The sequence below is a fragment of the Schistocerca serialis genome, chromosome 7 (genome assembly GCF_023864345.2).
Source record: "Schistocerca serialis cubense isolate TAMUIC-IGC-003099 chromosome 7, iqSchSeri2.2, whole genome shotgun sequence".
Classification (NCBI taxonomy): domain Eukaryota; kingdom Metazoa; phylum Arthropoda; class Insecta; order Orthoptera; family Acrididae; genus Schistocerca; species Schistocerca serialis.
The window spans coordinates 94,435,764-94,457,862 of NC_064644.1; positions in this window are offsets into that span (position 1 = coordinate 94,435,764).

A 22,099-nucleotide genomic window follows, 5' to 3' on the forward strand; every position below is an offset into this window, starting at 1 on the left:
AAATTGTGTATTATTCACGATTCACGAACAGACATCCGAAGCAAACAAACTTTCTCTCATGAAAAACTGCCACAGATACCAAACGAACCCAAGTGATCCAGTGCCGTGGCGTATTGCGAAAATCATGAACATTGGGAGTCAAGTCAAGAACGTGGGTGAAAAACCGTGTTGGACCTGGACGTGGTGATCATGGCCAAGACACTCAGTAGCCTTCCGGAAGTCCATCCTGTAGTCACGGGCGATGACAGGATTCCTGGGGATTAGTGTTCTGGGGCCCAAAGAAGCTTACCTCCAAAGAAAAACGATTGAAGATATGGAGGAGGCGTCCAACGTCCTGACAGCGACTTTCTCTCACGCGAATTCAAGAGGAAAATGTGCTTGCTGGAGCTCTAGAAAGAAAGCCATCTGTCGAGAAATTGCCGTTCTAAGAAGAAGTAAAATAGCTAGCAAAATAGAGTGTCCCACAAGAAAGTTCGATGCTATAAAGTGATTTGTAAGACTAAGCTGAATGCTGACATAAGTGATACCTGCATTTTTTACAGTGGGCATCGTCTTACATAACTTTTCGGCGGGAATGGTTCAGTGAAGTTCGTGAATATCAAACCATTGAAATTTCACTTGGAGATAATGGTGACTGCGAAGCGAAGAGAACTGAATCAATTAAAATAGAGAAAAGCATCAATGGGCATTGGGGAGATGGACGAATTGATGACGTACTGTACACCCTAAAAATAAGGAAGAATTTTTTTCTGTCGGTATTTGTACGACGAAAGGTTCTGAGGTGAGCATTTACATAAATTAGTGAATGTTTATTGCGATGGATGTGTCATTGCCCAAAGAATAAAACAGGGAAACGAAATTTGCATCAAACATCCAATGTGACATTAATTTGTCATACCTCAATTCTGGCATAAAATACTTGGTCATGTAAACATCAAACTAATAGCGAATTTGATCAGAACAAGTCTTATCAAAGCAAAAAGCAAGTCTGATGCGTCATCCTTTTGTGAACTGTGTCAAAATGGAAAGTCTCACTCAGGTCGAAACACTCTGTGGTGTAAAGTATTTTGTAACGTTCATGGACGACAGATCTAATTTTCATCATGCATATTTCTTGAGGAATAAATCTGATCGTTTATGATCGTTTCAAGGAATTAGAAGATGATGTTGAACCGGCTGTCTATAACTATGATGACCCTGAGGATCGACGGAGGGACGAACTATTTGAACAAGAACACAAACAGCTATAACATCGAACACGGTATAGCACCTGAGACAACACCACCGTGTACTTTGCAACAAAACAAGGAGGCAGAACGCGAGATTCACGCTCATTAGTGTGACTGTTCCGAAAATTCTGTGGACGGAGGCAGTTATCAATGCTGTTTATACATCGAATCGGAATTAAATAAAAAGGGAAGAAATGTGACACCATACGAATTATGGTCAGGCAGAAAACTCCAAGTCCCAGACATGAGGATTTTCAGAGAGGAAGCATTCGTCTATATTCCTAAACTGTTGCACGAGAAGCTAAATTTGAAATCCAAGAAAATGATCATTGTCAGGTCTCAAGGAGAGTCTTACTATTACCGACTTTTTGATCCAGAAAACAAGGAAATCTCTAATACCACGACGTGAATTTTACTGAGGGAATCCAGATCAACTATAAACCCATTTCACAGCAGGATTCTGTCGATTTACGTCATCTGTTTCCCATTTTGAACTCTAATACCAAAGATCTGAAGGCTAATATGGAGAGCACAATTTTAGGCCACCAGCTGAAGATGAGAGAACAGTACAAAGAGTGGTGGGATCGAGACCCCGGACAACCACTCGAAGATTTGCAGCAGTTTTAAGATTGCTTGACAGGAGCTAGATTCTCCCTCCAGTCATAGATAATACGAACTATGAAGATAGTCTTGAACCAAAACACTTTTAAAGAGGCAATCTTGAGTTCAGACGAAGAAAAATGGAAATGGGCAATTGAATAGCAACTCAAAGTGCATCAAACGAATGAAACTCCGGTCATCGTGCCGAAAGAGACCCAAATGATGACAGATTCAAAGTGGGATTTCAAAATCCAAGTATCATAAATCGTAAATGGACCCCGATTTATAGCTGGAGTTGACACTCAAGACTTTATTCAACACTCTGGACTGGTCTACAACGAAACATTCTCGCCAGTAGCGATATAAGACTCGCTGCACACTTTGCTCACAATTTTGACCGTAAAATATTTTGAAATGTTGCAGTCCGATGCAAAAAATCTGCGTTTTTACATGGAAAAATAAACTAGGAAATTTATCTGTCAGTACCACAATGTGTGATGCTGGATGGGAACTAATATGTACGTAAGATTAAAAAGTCAATGCATGGTTTAAAGCAGGCTTCCCATTGTTGGAATCTAATGTTTTGCAAATTCTTAAAGAAGTTCGATTTCAAAAAGAGCGACACAGATCAATGCAAATGCGTTGCGAAAGTTGGCAATAACCTGGTCTTATTGGTTTTGTTCGTACATGATGAGCTGTTCATTGGAAAAAGCAAAGAATCCCTTGCGGTCATTCCATGAGAAATGGCGAAAATGTTTGTAATAACCGTTTCAAAAGGGAAAGTTTTTGCGGTGTGGAAACTGAACGAAATAGAGAAAAAACGGCGTAAACAACGCGAATCCTGAAACGTTTTGAGTTGGAAAATTCTAATCCTGTATTCTTTCTAGCGGATCCAATTGTGAAATTGTACTCAGCGAATGAACTTGCGTCAGTTTCATTTTAATATCTCGCATGCAGTGAGCAAATACTGGGACAATTATGACAAAGTCACTGCCATGCTGTCTTACGCATTTTCAAGTATGTGGAAGGCGCAAGATATTGTACACACATAGAGAAGACGAGAATCGCCTTTTCGGGTCCAGCGACTAAAATTACGCAGAAAATATTGGAAAAAGGAGGACGACTTTTAAGTATTTTTCTTTTATCAAATTGACCGATAGCTATGTCCTCTAAGCATCAGAGAATGATGACCCTGAGCACCACAAAAGCAGAATATATGACAACCAGCACGACTGCAAAGACATTATATGGCTGTGAAATATGCTAAGTGATTTTGGAAATCAAATCTAGCAAGCAACAACACACTAAACAGATAATTTTAGTGTGATAAGGCGTGTAAAAAAACCGAATTGCATAAAATATCGAAACACATTGATATCAGATATCATCTCCCAAGAGAAAAGTATGGAGACAAAGAGATCATTATCGAGTATATTCCAAAGGAAAAACTGTATGTGGACATTTTCACAAAACCATTGAGCAAAGATAGGTTTGTGCTGTTGCGCACAAGCTCTAACATTGTCAGAAATAGATTTTAAGATGGCCAAACAGTGGGAGTGAAAACGTTCTTTTCAGTTTTAAAATCTCCCCACTTAAGATAGTCATGATGTCACAGTTACATTTATTTTGATGTTCCTTGGGCACAGCCTCAGTTCCTTTACTTATTGTATGGCCACCATTCAGTACACTTTGCTTTGTATTAAGATGTAATAAAAGTTGTTCCTTAGTATACCCTTGTCTGAATATGAATCCAATAAATCTCAATAAACTAACACAATATTGCAGTGCCTTTGTTGTTAAGAACAATGATACAGTTCTGATGTAAGAAAATATTATTATTATTATTATTAAGTATCAGACTTGAGAAGGGAAAGCAACATAAACTTGCATGGCTCCGTTTCCAGTTTAGAAAGTGCCGCGTACCATTGTGGAACAGCAAGGTTTTGTGCGAAGTTTGCTAAGAAATTCCTGGACGTATATATTATACACTCCTGGAAATTGAAATAAGAACACCGTGAATTCATTGTTCCAGGAAGGGGAAACTTTATTGACACATTCCTGGGGTCAGATACATCACATGATCACACTGACAGAACCACAGGCACATAGACACAGGCAACAGAGCATGCACAATGTCGGCACTAGTACAGTGTATATCCACCTTTCGCAGCAATGCAGGCTGCTATTCTCCCATGGAGACGATCGTAGAGATGCTGGATGTAGTCCTGTGGAACGGCTTGCCGTGCCATTTCCACCTGGCGCCTCAGTTGGACCAGCGTTCGTGCTGGACGTGCAGACCGCGTGAGACGACGCTTCATCCAGTCCCAAACATGCCAATGGGGGACAGATCCGGAGATCTTGCTGGCCAGGGTAGTTGACTTACACCTTCTAGAGCACGTTGGGTGGCACGGGATACATGCGGACGTGCATTGTCCTGTTGGAACAGCAAGTTCCCTTGCCGGTCTAGGAATGGTAGAACGATGGGTTCGATGACGGTTTGGATGTACCGAGCACTACTCAGTGTCCTCTCGACGATCACCAGTGGTGTACGGCCAGTGTAGGAGATCGCTCCCCACACCATGATGCCGGGTGTTGGCCCTGTGTGCCTCAGTCGTATGCAGTCCTGATTGTGGCGCTCACCTGCACGGCTCCAAACACGCATACGACCATCATTGGCACCAAGGCAGAAGCGACTCTCATCGCTGAAGACGACACGTCTCCATTCGTCCCTCCATTCACGCCTGTCGCGACACCACTGGAGGCGGGCTGCACGATGTTGGGGCGTGAACGGAAGACGTCCTAACGGTGTGCGGGACCGTAGCCCAGCTTCATGGAGACGGTTGCGAATGGTCCTCGCCGATACCCCAGGAGCAACAGTGTCCCTAATTTGCTGGGAAGTGGCGGTGCGGTCCCCTACGGCACTGCGTAGGATCCTACGGTCTTGGCGTGCATCCGTGCGTCGCTGCGGTCCGGTCCCAGGTCGACGGGCACGTGCACCTTCCGCCGACCACTGGCGACAACATCGATGTACTGTGGAGACCTCACGCCCCACGTGTTGAGCAATTCGGCGGTACGTCCACCCGGCCTCCCGCATGCCCACTATACGCCCTCACTCAAAGTCCGTCAACTGCACATACGGTTCACGTCCACGCTGTCGCGGCATGCTACCAGTGTTAAAGACTGCGATGGAGCTCCGTATGCCACGGCAAACTGGCTGACACTGACGGCGGCGGTGCACAAATGCTACGCAGCTAGCGCCATTCGACGGCCAACACCGCGGTTCCTGGTGTGTCCGCTGTGCCGTGCGTGTGATCATTGCTTGTACAGCCCTCTCGCAGTGTCCGGAGCAAGTATGGTGGGTCTGTCACACCGGTGTCAATGTGTTCTTTTTTCCATTTCCAGGAGTGTACATTGGCAATAGATGGCTCTTGGCCTCTTTCATTACTCAAACCAGTGTTTTATGTGACGAGATGTGGCTCATCACCTCCCATGTAGAGAACGAGAACTCCTACTGGATTCTCGTGATTCACACGTCATTCCAGTGAAGCTGTAGTTGCACACAGGACATGCATTCATGTAAATTGTCAAAATCACACTCTTAAATTAATTAATATAACATATACATCATAATATCCATAATATTTATCAAATAGGTGCATAGAAGTGTTTATGCCTTGAACTTAAAGTCCAAGACTATTATGCTTCAGTTCATTGTTGCTGGTGCCACAGTCATTTGTGTTCATCTGTCAATGGACAGGCGGCTACCTTCATTCATTGAAAAATAATTGTACGACACATTGATCTAGCTTCAATATTCTTAACTTTAATAAACTCAGTCCTGGTTAAAAGAGAGAAACTTATAATCTAATATGAAAATCTTTGGTAGATGACTTATACACTAACCATTGTCTGTACATTTGTACGATGTTTTAGTTAATTCAGGGGTTTAGTCTCTGTTATCGATTTTTTTATGTGTGAATTGCACAGTATTTGCGTATTGCTTAAATTTACACTAATAAACTTTCATGTAGCACACAAACAAAAAACACTTTCACATTCTTCACTGTGGGTTGTCGATGGTAGTTTGTGGTCTTGAATCACTGCATCTCGGCATGGTTAGGTGGGCAAGAGAAGGACGTTGCGAAACTGGATCCTCATTATGTTAAATGTTCGTCCATGTAGATAAATGTCCGTGATGTGTGTTCGTCTTGGTGCATTTTTTTATCACGAAACAACAAAGAAAACCTGAGTTAGGTTCTGCTTAACACTAAGCTTACATCACTAATAGGGTAAGGGATAAGAATGTGAACATCAGGTTTACAAAGCTAGTGTGAGCACTCGCTCACTTTATTTATACATTGTTCAGTAATATCTTATTTTCGCTCCGAAATGACTATACCACTGTTCGTGTTTAGTGTATACTCGGTACTTGACATAAGTCCAGAGTTTGGATGCATTTATTGTTATACAGGTCTCTATATGCAGGGAAATGTCCATGTACATATTTTGAACTACCGCTGGGCACGCAGCGGTTAAGTCAATCAGCTAGCATTGTCAGAGGCGACGCATGTCACTGTTGCAGTAACTTGCCTAGCCGTTCACGTGCAGTACAGGCTTGGCGGTTGTCGCCCGTATCTGCGGGTTAGCTAAGCTGCCTTCAAAGTATTGTCTTTTCGTTGATAACTCATAACTTGACTGCATCATGAGTGTATTCGACGCATTTGCGAAGCTCACTACAGGGCGAACTTCACTTTGCGCTCCTTGGATCGTTGCTGTGGTTCATCGTCTACAAGCTGCAAGTCTCGCCTGCAGGTAAGTACATTTAAAATTTTCAGCATGCACACTGGAGTGAAAATCGTAGCACTGGTTATAATTCTCACTGCCTAAGGTGTCGTGTAATGTTTTGTGTCAATCGGTGATTATACACTTGAACATAGTCACTTCCAATTCACATGAGGAAAACACAACTTTATAAATTTGTCACTTATTTATTCACATGAGCAGTGCACACGTCCATATTTCTTTTTTGGTTCAATTTACAAAGAAAAAATGCTACTAGTCACAATGTTTGCTTAATCACTAGTATGTGCAGTTTTCTTACTAGTTAGTTCTTTTGGTGTCAGTATAGCCATTCGGTTTCGCTTTCAGAGTAATTTTAATTTTCAATTCTGTCTCAAAGATACTCTTTAAAATTAATGGGGTTTTTACGGATTTCTGTCACTTTCTTGTTTATGAGGTCTAAACCTTTTACTTTCATTGATTGTGTATTAGAGAGAATTGTGTGCCAACAGATAAACTGTCTACTCGCAACAGCGAGAGAATGACTTTATCCAACTGGAAGTGTCACGGCATTCGGATTTTCAATTGCATATGTTCCAGTCGATAAAGTAATAAAGAAGACAAATGACCAATAAGTGACTATTTACGGTGAAATCCTATCACAAAATATGCGATCGCGGAACGAAACTTATTGAAAGGGTTAAAAGAAATTTGGAAGATACGTGGAGTCGCGAAGTGTTAAAACCCTTTGCATACAGTGTGTGCATTCGCATTCCGCTTACATGTCCTCCATTCAACTACTGATGGTCTCTTAGGATGGGAATTGGATAGGCAGGAATTAGTAGATATATACATACATACATAGTGAGAAGAAAATGTTAAAGTTCCTTGAAATCTTGAAGACAAAAAAATTTCGGTGACACTTCTGCCACATCAAAAGTATCAATGAGATAAATTACTTCTACATTTACCTCTAATACTATTTTCTATCTACTTACATTTTATTTACAGCGTCTATATCACGTTAGCCTCCTCGTGGGTGGTGGTATTTACATTTGGCTTCTAATAGTAGAACAGTACAGATTTAAATTCGTAGACTCATGTATCATTGTTTTGTATTGGTTTCACGCTTCTTGATAAATAGCAACAGATTTTGGTCGTAGTTCTTGCAACGCTTCAATATTCTAGTAGATTGATCCATCTCTAAATGACGAAACTTTCATTTGGAATAGGTGTGGTCGCATTATCCCGTCTTCCTGCGCTGTGTAGTATTCGCTTCACGCGGTAATCCGTAAATATTTAAGCTGGGCGTGTCAAGGGACAAATGACATAAATTCTGTGCCTGTTTGCCGTCAGGGTCACGTCGTACGTTGCCTTGTTTTCCTTCTTACCGCTGAGTCCACGTGATTCATTATCTCACCTGCTGTTGGAGTTTCTCTCGTCATCCGCGGATCTATATCTGTCGTTACATGCGGTGGTTACGAATAATTGTTCTCTCTCCATCGTGACGCGCCGTCTGTTCCTCGGATAAAATTATCTTTGTCTTAAATCTAACAAGAGTCATCATGTAGAATGTCGGAAGTGGGCTCACCGGCCACGTCCTTCCTTTGTATTCACATAAAACCGCAATATAAATCGGCATCCATGGCCATCAGCCGTGTAGGACCTCATCTTCTTAATAAGTAACTTCAAACTAATCCGATAATTTCTTCTGGTTGGCGACATTCTTTAGTAATTTTCTTTTCTCTCTGTGCGGCAGTGTCTTGACTCGTAGATTGACTCTTCTTCTTGTCTTTCAGCGGTCTTTTTGTAGCTGTGATCGGCAAAATCTTTCTCAATGGTCATTATTATTTCCTCGGCTTGAAGCATATTTCCTAATGACACGGGATCGGCTTTCAGATAGCAATCAGTGTGTGGTTTGTGCAGAATTATGTACAGACCCTCGTACAAGTACCTCCACTTTTTATTGAGACGGTACAGTAATGAAGGTCTGATCCTGCCTCGAACAAGGATGTGTGATGTCCTTAGGTTAGTTAGGTTTAAGTAGTTCTAAGTCTAGGGGACTGATGACCTGAGACATTAAGTCCCATAGTGCTTAGAGCCATTTGATCTTTTAAATGAAGGATTGTATTGCGTTTTCACTAATACTTTTTCATTAAGTTTGTAGTCTACCACTTCCCCAATCTTCTTATCGTATGCTCTTTTTCTGATATTCGCATGAACGGTAAGTGAAATCATGGCCTGTCTGAGTTTTTCATCGAGTTCTTCTCCATCGCTCTGAATTTTAGGTATCCGATCGATACACTCGTTGTGTTCCCTTTGATTCGACATTAGTTCCGCTGGCGTGTAACCGGTTGACATGTGGTGTTGGTTGTTGACCATCTGCTCGAACGGGGTTACAAATTCCACTTGATCATTTTTCTTATTTTCTCTCTGACGGCTGCCTTCTTGGATTGCTGTACCGCATAAGTGGTCTTGCAGTATGTGTCATGGGGAATGACCTTCATGTAGAACACAAAGCATCTTATTATCCCTGGCTTGGTAGAAAACACGCGTGAATATCTCATTAAAGATGAAATAAGTCTTGCTGTTGGGCGTCTGTTAGTTCACGTGGTTCCATGGTTTTCTGGATTATTTCTTCTTGAGCCGGTATTTGCTCGTCTTCGTCTCAATTGGCAATGTGTTGGCTGAAATGCAACATGTGAACGTTGCGTACTTTACCCTTCCTGTACAGCCTGCGCATCAAAACATGACATTCTCGATCTGCCTTTCTTATCTTGTCACGTAAAAGTTAAACCATAATTGCTTTCTCGTTGACTGTTAACTTGCATGTACCGTTATAAATATCAGCTACTGCTCTTGTCTTGCGGAGAAACTCTATACCGAGTATGCAAGGAATGGATAGACTTTTCAAAACTAAAAACACACATGCGACTGTTACTGATTCTATTCGGCCTGGTATTTGGGTTTGGGATAGGTTAAAGTTAGATATAGTGGGAATTAGTGAAGTTCGGTGGCAGGAGAAACAAGACTTCTGGTCAGGTGAATACAGGGTTATAAATACAAAATCAAATAGGGGTAATGCAGGAGTACGTTTAATAATGAATAAAAAAATAGGAGTGCAGGTAAGCTACTACAGACAGCATAGTGAACGTATTATAGTGGCTAAGATAGACACGAAACCCATGCCAACTACAGTAGCACAAGTTTATATGCCAACTAGCTATGCAGATGATGAAGAAATTGAAGAAATGTATGATGAGATAAAAGAAATTATTCAGGTAGTGAAGGGAGACGAAAATTTAATAGTCATAGGTGACTGGAATTCGACAGTAGGAAAAGGGAGAGAAGGAAACATATTAGGTGAATATGGATTGGAGCTAAGAAATGAAAGAGGAAGCCGCCTGTTAGAATTTTGCACAGAGCATAACTTAATCATAGCTAACACTTGGTTCAAGAATCATAAAAGAAGGTTGTATACATGGAAGAATCCCGGAGATACTAAAAGGTATCAGGTAGATTATATAATGGTAAGACAGAGATTTAGGAACCAGGTTTTAAATTGTAGGATATTTCCAGGGGCAGATGTGGACTCTGACCACAATCTATTGGTTATGAACTGCAAAAAGGTGGGAATTTAAGGAGATGGGACTTGGATAAATTGACTAAACCAGAGGTTGTACAGAGTTTCAGGGACACCATAAGGAAAAATTGACAGGAATGGGGGAAAGAAATACAGTAGAAGCCGAATGGGTAGCTCTGAGGGACGAAGTAGTGAAGGCGGCAGAGGATCAAGTAGGTAAAAAGTCGGGGACTAGTAGAAATCCTTGGGTAACAGAAGAAATATTGAATTTAATTGATGAAAGGAGAAAAAATAAAAATGCAGTAAGTGAAGCAGGCAAAAAGGAAAACAAACGTCTCAAAAATGAGATCGAGAGGTAGTGCAAAATGACCAAGCAGGCATGGCTAGAGGACAAATGTAAGGATGTAGAGGCTTATCTCACTAGGGGTAAGATAGATACAGCCTACAGGAAAATTAAAAAAGAGAGTCACTTGTATGAATATCAAGAGCTCAGATGGAATCCCAGTTCTAAGCAAAGAGGGGAAAGCAGAAAGGTGGAAGGAGTATATAGAGGGTCTATACAAGGGCGATATACTTGAGGACAATAGTATGGAAATGGATGAGGATGTAGATGAAGATGAAATGGGAGATATGATACTGTGTGAAGAGTTTGACAGAGCACTGAAAGACCTGAGCTGAAAAAAGGTCCCGGGAGTAGACAACATTCCATTAGAACTACTGATGGCCTTGGGAGAGCCAGTCCCAACAAAATTCTACCAACTGGTGAGCAAGATGTATGAGACAGGCGAAATACCCTCAGACTTCAAGAAGAATAGAATAATTCCAATCCCAAAGAAAGCAGGTGTTGACAGATGTGAAAATTACCAAACTATCAGTTTAATAAGTGACAGCTGCAAAATACTAACGCGAATTCTTTACAGACGAATGGAAAAACTGGTAGAAGCCGACCTCAGGGAAGATCAGTTTGGATTCCGTAGAAATGTTGGAACATGTGAGGCAATACTGACCTTACGATTTATCTTAGAAGAAAGATTAAGGAAAGGCAAACTTACGTTTCTAGCATTTGTAGACTTACAGAAAGCTTTTGACAATGTTGACTGGAATACTCTCTTTCAAATTCTAAAGGTGGCAGGGGTAAAATACAGGGAGCGAAAAGCTATTTACAATTTGTATAGAAACCAAATGGCAGTTATAAGAGTCGAGGGGCATGAAAGGGAAGCAGTGGTTGGGAAGGGAGTTAGACAGGGTTGTAGCCTCTCCCCGATATTATTCAATCTGTATATTGAGCAAGCAGTAAAGGAAACAAAAGAAAAGTTCTGAGTAGGCATTAAAATCCATGGAGAAGAAGTAAAAACTTTGAGGTTCGCCGATGACATTGTAATTCTGCCAGAGATAGCAAAAGACTTGGAAGAGCAGTTGTACGGAATGGACAGTGTCTTGAAAGGAGGATATAAGATGAACATCAACAAAAGCATAACGAGGATAATGGAATGTAGTCGAATTAAGTCGGGTGATGTTGAGGGAATTAGATTAGGAAATGAGACACATAAAGTAGTAAAGTAGTTTTGCTATTTGGGGAGCAAAATAACTGATGATGGACGAAGTAGAGAGGATATAAAATGTAGCCTGGGAATGGCAAGGAAAGCGTTTCTGAGGAAGAGAAATTTGTTAACATCGAGTACAGATTTAAGTGTCAGGAAGTCGTTTCTGAAAGTATTTGTATGGAGTGTAGCCATGTAGAGAACGAGAACCCCTACTGGATTTTCGTGATTCACACGTAATTCCAGTGAAGCTGTAGTTGCACACAGGACATGCATTCATGTAAATTGTCAAAATCACACTCTTAAATTAATTAATATAACATATACATCATAATATCCATAATATTTATCAAATAGGTGCATAGAAGTGTTTATGCCTTGAACTTAAAGTCCAAGACTATTATGCTTCAGTTCATTGTGGCTGGTGCCACAGTCATTTGTGTTCGTCTGTCAATGGTCAGGCGGCTATCTTCATTCATTGAAAAATAATTGTACGACACATTGATCTAGCTTCAATATTCTTAACTTTAATAAACTCAGTCCTGGTTAAAAGAGAGAAACTTATAATCTAATATGAAAATCTTTGGTAGATGACTTATACACTAACCATTGGCTGTACATTTGTACGATGTTTTAGTTAATTCAGGGGTTTAGTCTCTGTTATCGATTTTTTTATGTGTGAATTGCACAGTATTTGCTTATTGCTTAAATTTACACTAATAAACTTTCATGTAGCACACAAACAAAAAACACTTTCACATTCTTCACTGTGGGTTGTCGATGGTAGTTTGTGGTCTTGAATCACTGCATCTCGGCATGGTTAGGTGGGCAAGAGAAGGACGTTGCGAAACTGGATCCTCATTATGTTAAATGTTCGTCCATGTAGATAAATGTCCGTGATGTGTGTTCGTCTTGGTGCATTTTTTTATCACGAAACAACAAAGAAAACCTGAGTTAGGTTCTGCTTAACACTAAGCTTACATCACTAATAGGATAAGGGATATGAATGTGAACATCAGGTTTACAAAGCTAGTGTGAGTACTCGCTCACTTTATTTATACATTGTTCAGTAATATCTTATTTTCGCTCCGAAATGACTATACCACTGTTCGTGTTTAGTGTATACTCGGTACTTGACATAAGTCCAGAGTTTGGATGCATTTATTGTTATACAGGTCTCTATATGCAGGGAAATGTCCATGTACATATTTTGAACTACCGCTGGGCACGCGGCGGTTAAGTCAATCAGCTAGCATTGTCAGAGGCGACGCACGTCACTGTTGCAGTAACTTGCCTAGCCGTTCACGTGCAGTATAGGCTTGGCGGTTGTCGCCCGTATCCGCGGGTTAGCTAAGCTGCCTTCGAAGTATTGTCTTTTCGTTGATAACTCATAACTTGACTGCATCATGAGTGTATTCGACGCATCTGCGAAGCTCACTACAGGGCGAACTTCACTTTGCGGTCCTTGGATCGTTGCTGTGGTTCATCGTCTACAAGCTGCAAGACTCGCCTGCAGGTAAGTACATTTAAAATTTTCAGCATGCACACTGGAGTGAAAATCGTAGCACTGGTTATAATTCTCACTGCCTAAGGTGTCTTGTAATGTTTTGTGTCAATCGGTGATTATACACTTGAACATTGTCACTTCCAATTCACACGAGGAAAACACAACTTTGTAAATTTGTCACTTATTTATTCACATGAGCAGTGCACACGTCCATATTTCTTTTTTGGTTCAATTTACAAAGAATAATTGCTACTAGTCACAATGTTTGCTTAATCACTAGTATGTGCAGTTTTCTTACTAGTTAGTTCTTTTGGTGTCAGTATAGCCATTCGGTTTCGCTTTCAGAGTAATTTTAATTTTCAATTCTGTCTCAAAGATACTCTTTAAAATTAATGGGGTTTTTACGGATTTCTGTCACTTTCTTGTTTATGCGTTCTAAACCTTTTACTTTCATTGATTGTGTATTAGAGAGAATTGTGTGCCAACAGATAAACTGTCTACTCGCAACAGCGAGAGAAAGACTTTATCCAACTGGAAGCGTCACGGCATTCGGATTTTCAATTGCATATGTTCCAGTCGATAAAGTAATAAAGAAGACAAATGACCAATAAGTGACTATTTATGGTGAAATCCTATCACAAAATACGCGATCGCGGAACGAAACTTATTGAAAGGGTTAAAAGAAATTTGGAAGATACGTGGAGTCGCGAAGTGTTAAAACCCTTTGCATACAGTGTGTGCATTCGCATTCCGCTTACATGTCCTCCATTCAACTACTGATGCTCTCTTAGAATGGGAATAGGATAGGCAGGAATTCGTAAATGTATACATACATACATAGTGAGAAGAAAATGTTAAAGTTCCTTGAAGACAAAAAAAATTTCGGTGACACTTCTGCCGCATCAAAAGTATCAATGAGATAAATTACTTCTACATTTACCTCTAATACTATTTTCTATCTACTTACATTTTATTTACAGCGTCTATATCACGTTAGCCTCCTCGTGGGTGGTGGTATTTACATTTGGCTTCTAATAGTAGAACAGTACAGATTTAAATTCGTAGACTCATGTATCATTGTTTTGTATTGGTTTCACGCTTCTTGATAAATAGCAACAGATTTTGGTCGTAGTTCTTGCAACGCTTCAATATTCTAGTAGCTTGATCAATCTCTAAATGAGGAAACTTTCATTTGGAATAGGTGTGGTCGCATTATCCCGTCTTCCTGCGCTGTGTAGTATTCGCTTCGCACGGCAATCCGTAAATATTTAAGCTGGGCGTGTCAAGGGACAAATGACATAAATTCCGTGTCTGTTAACCGTCAGGGTCACGTCGTACGTTGCCTTGTTTTCCTTCTTACCGCTGAGTCCACGTGATTCATTATCTCACCTGCTGTTGGAGTTTCTCTCGTCATCCGCGGATCTATATCTGTCGTTACATGTGGTGGTTACGAATAATTGTTCTCTCTCCATCGTGACGGCCGTCTGTTCCTCGGATAAAATTATCTTCGTCTTAAATCTAACAAAAGTCATCATGTAGAATGTCGGAAGTCGGCTCACCGGCCACGTCCTTCCTTTGTATTCAAATAAAACCTCAATATAAATCGGCATCCATGGCCATCAGCCGTGTAGGACCTCATCTTCTTAATAAGTAACTTCAAACTAATCCGATAATTTCTTCTGGTTGGCGACATTCTTTAGTAATTTTCTTTTCTCTCTGTGCGGCAGTGTCTTGACTCGTAAATTCACTCTTCTTCTTGTCTTTCAGCGGTCGTTTTGTAGCTGTGATTGGCAAAATCTTCCTCAATGGTCATTATTATTTCCTCGGCTTGAAGCATACTTCTTAATGACATGGGATCGGCTATCAGATAGCAATCAATGTGTGGTTTGTGCAGAATTATGTACAGACCCTCGTACAAGTACCTCCACTTTTTATTGAGACGGTACAGTAATGAAGGTCTGATCCTGCCTCGGGCAAGGATGTCTGTGATGTCCTTAGGTTAGTTAGGTTTAAGTAGTTCTAAGTCTAGGAGACTGATGACCTGAGACATGAAGTCCCATAGTGCTTAGAGCCATTTGATTTTTTAAATGAAGGATTGTAATGCGTCCTCACTAATACTTTTTCATTAAGTTTGTAGTCTATCACTTTCCCAATCTTCTTATCGTGTGCTCTTTTTCTGATATTCGCATGAACGGTAAGTGAAATCATGGCCTGTCTGAGTTTTTCATCGAGTTCTTCTCCATCGCTCTGAATTTTAGGTATCCGATCGATCCACTCGTTGTGTTCCCTTTGATTCGACATTAGTTCCGCTGGCGTGTAACCGGTTGACATGTGGTGTTGGTTGTTGACCATCTGCTCGAACGGGGTTACAAATTCCACTTGATCATTTTTCTTATTTCGTCTCTGACGGCTGCCTTCGTCTCAATCGGCAATGTGATGGCTGAAATGCAACATGTGAACGTTGCGTACTTTACCCTTCCTGTACAGTCTGCGCATCAAAACATGACATTCTCGATCTGCCTCTCTTATCTTGTCACGTAAAAGTTAAACCATAATTGCTTTCTCGTTGACTGTTAACTTGCATGTACCGTTATAAATATCAGTTACTGCTCTTGTCTTGCGGAGAAACTCTATACCGAGTATGCAAGGAATGGATAGACTTTTCACAACTAAAAACACACATGCGATTGTTACTGATTCTATTCGGCCTGGTATTTGGGTTTGGGATAGGTTAAAGTTAGATATAGTGGGAATTAGTGAAGTTCGGTGGCAGGAGGAACAAGACTTCTGGTCAGGTGAATACAGGGTTATAAATACAAAATCAAATAGGGGTAATGCAGGAGTAGGTTTAATAATGAATAAAAAAGTAGGAGTGCGGGTAAGCTACTACAGACAGCATGGTGAACGTATTATAGTGGCTAAGATAGACACGAAACCCATGCCAACTACAGTAGCACAAGTTTATATGCCAACTAGCCCATGCAGATGATGAAGAAATTGAAGAAATGTATGATGAGATAAAAGAAATTATTCAGGTAGAGAAGGGAGACGAAAATTTAATAGTCATAGGTGACTGGAATTCGACAGTAGGAAAAGGGATAGAAGGAAACATAGTAGGTGAATATGGATTGGGGCTAAGAAATGAAAGAGGAAGCCGCCTGGTAGAATTTTGCACAGAGCATAACTTAATCATAGCTAACACTTGGTTCAAGAATCATAAAAGAAGGTTGTATACATGGCAGAATCCCGGAGATACTAAAAGGTATCAGGTAGATTATATAATGGTAAGACAGAGATTTAGGAACCAGGTTTTAAATTGTAGGATATTTCCAGGGGCAGATGTGGACTCTGGCCACAATCTATTGGTTATGAACTGTAGATTAAAACTGAGGAAACTGCAAAAAGGTGGGAATTTAAGGAGATGGGACTTGGATAAATTGACTAAACCAGAGGTTGTACAGAGTTTCAGGGACACCATAAGGGAAAAATTTACAGGAATGGGGGAAAGAAATACAGTAGAAGACGAATGGGTAGCTCTGAGAGATGAAGTAGTGAAGGCAGCAGAGGATCAAGTAGGTAAAAAGTCGGGGACTAGTAGAAATCCTTGGGTAACAGAAGAAATATTGAATTTAATTGATGAAAGGAGAAAAAATAAAAATGCAGTAAGCGAAGCAGGCAAAAAGGAAAACAAACTTCTCAAAAATGAGATCGAGAGGAAGTGCAAAATGACCAAGCAGGCATGGCTAGAGGACAAATGTAAGGATGTAGAGGCTTATATCACTAGGGGTAAGATAGATACAGCCTACAGGAAAATTAAAAAAGTGAGTCGCTTGTATGAATATCAAGAGCTCAGATGGAAACCCAGATCTAAGCAAAGAGGGGAAAGCAGAAAGGTGGAAGGAGTATATAGAGGGTCTATACAATGCCGATATACTTGAGGACAATATTATGGAAATGGAAGAAGATGTAGATGAAGATGAAATGGGAGATATGATACTGTGTGGAGAGTTTGACAGAGCACTGAAAGACCTGAGCTGAAAAAAGGTCCCGGGAGTAGACAACATTCCATTAGAACTACTGATGGCCTTGGCAGAGCCAGTCCCAACAAAATTCTACCAACTGGTGAGCAAGATGTATGAGACAGGCGAAATACCCTCAGACTTCAAGAAGAATAGAATAATTCCAATCCCAAAGATAGCAGGTGTTGACAGATGTGAAAATTACCAAACTATCAATTTAATAAGTCACAGCTGCAAAATACTAACGCGAATTCTTTACAGACGAATGGAAAAACTGGCAGAAGCCGACCTCAGGGAAGATCAGTGTGGATTCCATAGAAATGTTGGAACACGTGAGGCAATACTGACCTTACGACTTATCTTAGAAGAAAGATTAAGGAAAGGCAAACTTACGTTTCTAGCATTTGTAGACTTACAGAAAGCTTTTGACAATGTTGACTGGAATACTCTCTTTCAAATTCTAAAGGTGGCAGGGGTAAAATACAGGGAGCGAAAGGCTATTTACAATTTGTACAGGAACCAAATGGCAGTTATAAGAGTCGAGGGGCATGAAAGGGAAGCAGTGGTTGGGAAGGGAGTTAGACAGGGTTTTACCCTCTCCCCGATGTTATTTAATCTGTATATTGAGCAAGCAGTAAAGGAAACAAAAGAAAAGTTCTGAGTAGGCATTAAAATCCATGGAGAAGAAATAAAAACTTTGAGGTTCGCCGATGACATTGTAATTCTGTCAGAGATAGCAAAGGACTTGGAAGAGCAGTTGAACAGAATCGACAGTGTCTTGAAAGGAGGATATAAGATGAACATCAACGAAAGCATAACGAGGATAATGGAATGTAGTCGAATTAAGTCGGGTGATGCTGAGGGAATTAGATTAGGAAATGAGACACTTAAAGTAGTAAAGGAGTTTTGCTATTTAGGAAGCAAAATAACTGATGATGGACGAAGTAGAGAGGATATAAAATGTAGCCTGGCAATGGCAAGGAAAGCGTTTCTGAGGAAGAGAAATTTGTTAACATCGAGTATAGATTTAAGTGTCAGGAAGTCGTTTCTGAAAGTATTTGTATGGAGTGTAGCCATGTATGGAAGTGAAAAATGGACGATAAATAGTTTGGACAAGAAGAGAATAGAAGCTTTCGAAATGTGGTGCTACAGAAGAATGTTGAATATTAGATGGGTAGATCACATAACTAATGAGGAGGTACCGAATAGGATTGGGGAGAAGAGGAGTTTGTGGCATGACTTGACTGGAAGAAGGGATCGGTTGGTAGGACATGTCCTGAGGCATCAAGGGATCACAAATTTAGCATTGGAGGGCAGCGTGGAGGGTAAAAATCGTAGAGGGCGGCCAAGAGATGAATACACTAAGCAGATTCAGAAGGATGTAGGTTGCAGTAGGTACTGGGAGATGAAGGAATTTGCAATAGGATAGATTAGCATGGAAAGCTGCGTCAAACCAGTCTCAGGACTGAAGACCACAACAACAACAACAACATTTGGGTTTGAAGGTTTACTCTTTGAATCATGAAACCGACAGCACCGGTGACTGTACAGCCTTGAACAGGTAAAGTGGATACTTTGATTAATGCAGATGCTTTTCTGCAAACACACAACGACATTGAATTCACGTTCGCACCTGTGTCAATAATCGTAATGATGGGTAAATCAGCGATATATATCTCCGCAGAAGCTGGTACTAGGTCTTCCCATAAGGCTTCTGTTGGTTTAGTCACCTTTTCTCCAATTAATTCTTCACGTATATCTCAGTTCGGATCACAGCGTATGAGATTTATTGACTCCGACATGAAGTCGCCCCCTGCGTATCCGCGGCCAACCCATGAGGCTTGGACTAGCTGCTTCTAGTTTTCGGCTGAGTTACTACTGTTTGATTTAGCCCTCGTGCTATTGTCTTCAGTTATCGTCATGGTAGGGCTTGGATACCATGTTCCCATTGGTAAGAATTCCGGTTGGTTGGTAAAATTGAAGTTCGGCTGCGTTCTGACTTGGGCGTAGAATATGGGCGGATTGTATGTTCCATGCGGCTTCTGATTTTGTTTTAACTGCTGCTGATTATTTGCATTCGTTGCTTGCTGTGGTGGCGCATTTTGTTGGTATTGAATGACTTGGATCTGCTGCTCAAAATTGTTATGATTTCGCGACCCATTTTGGTAGCATCCATCGTTTTGTTCGCCGTATTGGTTCCCACCGTAGTTGTTACATTGGTAACCGTTGCCGTATCTATTTCGTCTGTAGCCATTGCCATAGTTTTTCTGATTGTCATTATAACTGGGGTTGTGTCTGTAATTATTGTCTGATCCGCTGGTTTCCATTCCTATAGTTACCATTATTCTTTCCGACGCTTGGCTGCCAGCTAGCGTTTCCCTGTTGGCTAACCTGACTGTTAACGCTAGCGCTGCCTTGGGTGTCGGCGGCCGGTACGCCTGGCGTTTAATATCCGTAATTGTGGTTGTTCTGCACATGCGCGTCTTCATGGATGAGGTATAAACTGTCCAACATGGATAAGAACATCTCCAGGTCGTCATCCGGAACGTTTACCCATTTTTCCCTTATCGATATAGACAATTCCGATTTAAGAGTCATTATTACATCTTTAGTGGTGACTTGTATATGCCAATTGCGAATCTTTCTCAAGTATTTCTCGAAACACGTCCTTAGACTCCCAAATTTGGTATGAAAAGGTTCGGAATTATACTCTTCTTTCCGAAGTCTCTGCTGTACTCCTGTGCTCCAAAACTTATGCAAAATTTAGTGCTCGAATTCTGCATAGGTATGACATCTATCAAGCATATCTGTTCCCCATAAGGCGTTTTCTCATGAATGAATCCGATAACAAATTGTATGCGTTGGCGGTCTGACCAACTTTCTGGGAATACGCCAGAAAATCCTTTTAAAAATACGACAGGGTGAATGTTTCTCTTCTCTGGTATGAATGTTTGAAAGACTCTAAGTTTCAATATGCTCTCTTCTTTCAATAGATTCGCAAGCGATACTTGAGCGATTTGTTCGAGTTGTAAAAGTTTGTAGTCCTGCTTCGGTATTGATCGTGCGCAAGCTTGTTGTTGGCGGTCTAAATATACCGGCGAGTTATTTACAGTGGGTAATTCGCTTTGGGATTCACCCTGCACGTCATTGCTTTGGAGAAGCGGTGTTGCATTGTCTCAATTTGACCGTCAGGTTTGCGTTTCCACTTTCATGAAGACACGTCGAGTCTGCCCGAACTCGCTACAGACTGTCTCTCCTGAAGTTGCGGGAGCAGCTAAGACGTCTTTGAGCTCGTTCATTACCTTGTCGGAAATTTCTCTTTCTTTGGCCTCCACCCAAACTTCATAGCTCTTATTCAGTTCTGTGGTGTATGTTTTCTATATTCAACTTAGCCATGTCATCTGACAATTTTGTCATATTATCGCGTAGTTTCTTGATATTGTCTTCAAGTTTGTTGACCTTCCCAGACACTTTTTCATACTTTTTCAGCGTCTTCGCCGCCTCAGACTGGCAAGCGGTTACTTGAAGCTGAAGTTGGTCGGCCATTGATTTCGTGCCATTTTCCAACCTCACAATTTGCTCTGCTACTGTGGAAATGTTACTGTCCATTTGCGCGCGTAAGTCGGTTTTGACCGCATCTACTTCATCTTCATTGATCCATTATGGATCGTGGGACGACGGAATCTGTGTCGCCTGGCCACCAAGAGCTGTTGCAGGACGATTTGATTCACGGATCCTGTTATGTGGCTCCTTCTGTGTATAGTGATTTTACGACTATGACGTGTGGGGCCTGAAGATGGCCTCAATGTAATGCCGAAACTGGTAGCACATAGAAGTTCATAAAATAAAATAAATTTCTACAATATATATGGCTGTGGGTATATTATTGCATCAAGAAGCATCTACTTCACGTTTGTGATCTTCTTTTAGTTCATCCTTCACCGAATCTGTCTTGCTTGCCACTGTACCAAACTTGGTTTTCATATTATCCATTACTGAGTCGATTTCTGCCATTATTGTAACCATTTGTGATCTGAGTTTACCAATATCCACTTTTAATTCGGACATCAAATTATTATTTATTGAGTCATGTTTAGTTTGTACATCTGCCTTTGCCGAACTTATTTCTGCTTTTAAGTCTGCCTTAAAGTCAGTTCTTAAATCTGTCTTCAAGTTAATTGCCACAGAATCATATTAATCAAATTTAGTTTCCATGTCCGATTTTAAATTAGAGGATAACAAGGCTTGTTTCTCGTCCCACTCCTCCTCCTCCTCTTCGCATTGCCTTTCATTCTCATCACGTTCGCGTTTTTCTCTCTGTTTTTCCTCTTCCCATTTGCGTGTATCTCTTTGTTTTTCCATTCCCGTTCGCGTTTATCCCTCTGCCACATTTCGAGACACATGTCAAGTTTCTCCAATTGATTCATCTGCGATGTTTGTCCAAATCTTAGCTCATGCTCCTCGTCCTCAATATTTAACACGCCTAGCCGGGACTCCGGGCGATTAGAAATTATACACGAGCAGAGCAGGTATGTACCCGCGTCTGTTTCGGAAAGTTCATCTGGAGAATTATCCACTCGCTCGTCTTGTGCCATGTTTGCAACCAAATATTTGCTATAGAACCACTGGTCATCGATTTAGATACACTACTGTACTGCTCACATGGAGTGTCTATCTCTGAGGCAATTGTCACTGGCGGCAATGAAAACTGAATAGTACAACACGAAAAAGGCAATATGGATTCCACTGAATGTAAACAATTGAAGAAAACGCTGCTGTCTGTCACCAATGCTGTATTTCCACCATTTTGGATTTGAATGACAAGAATGACAACAAGAAAA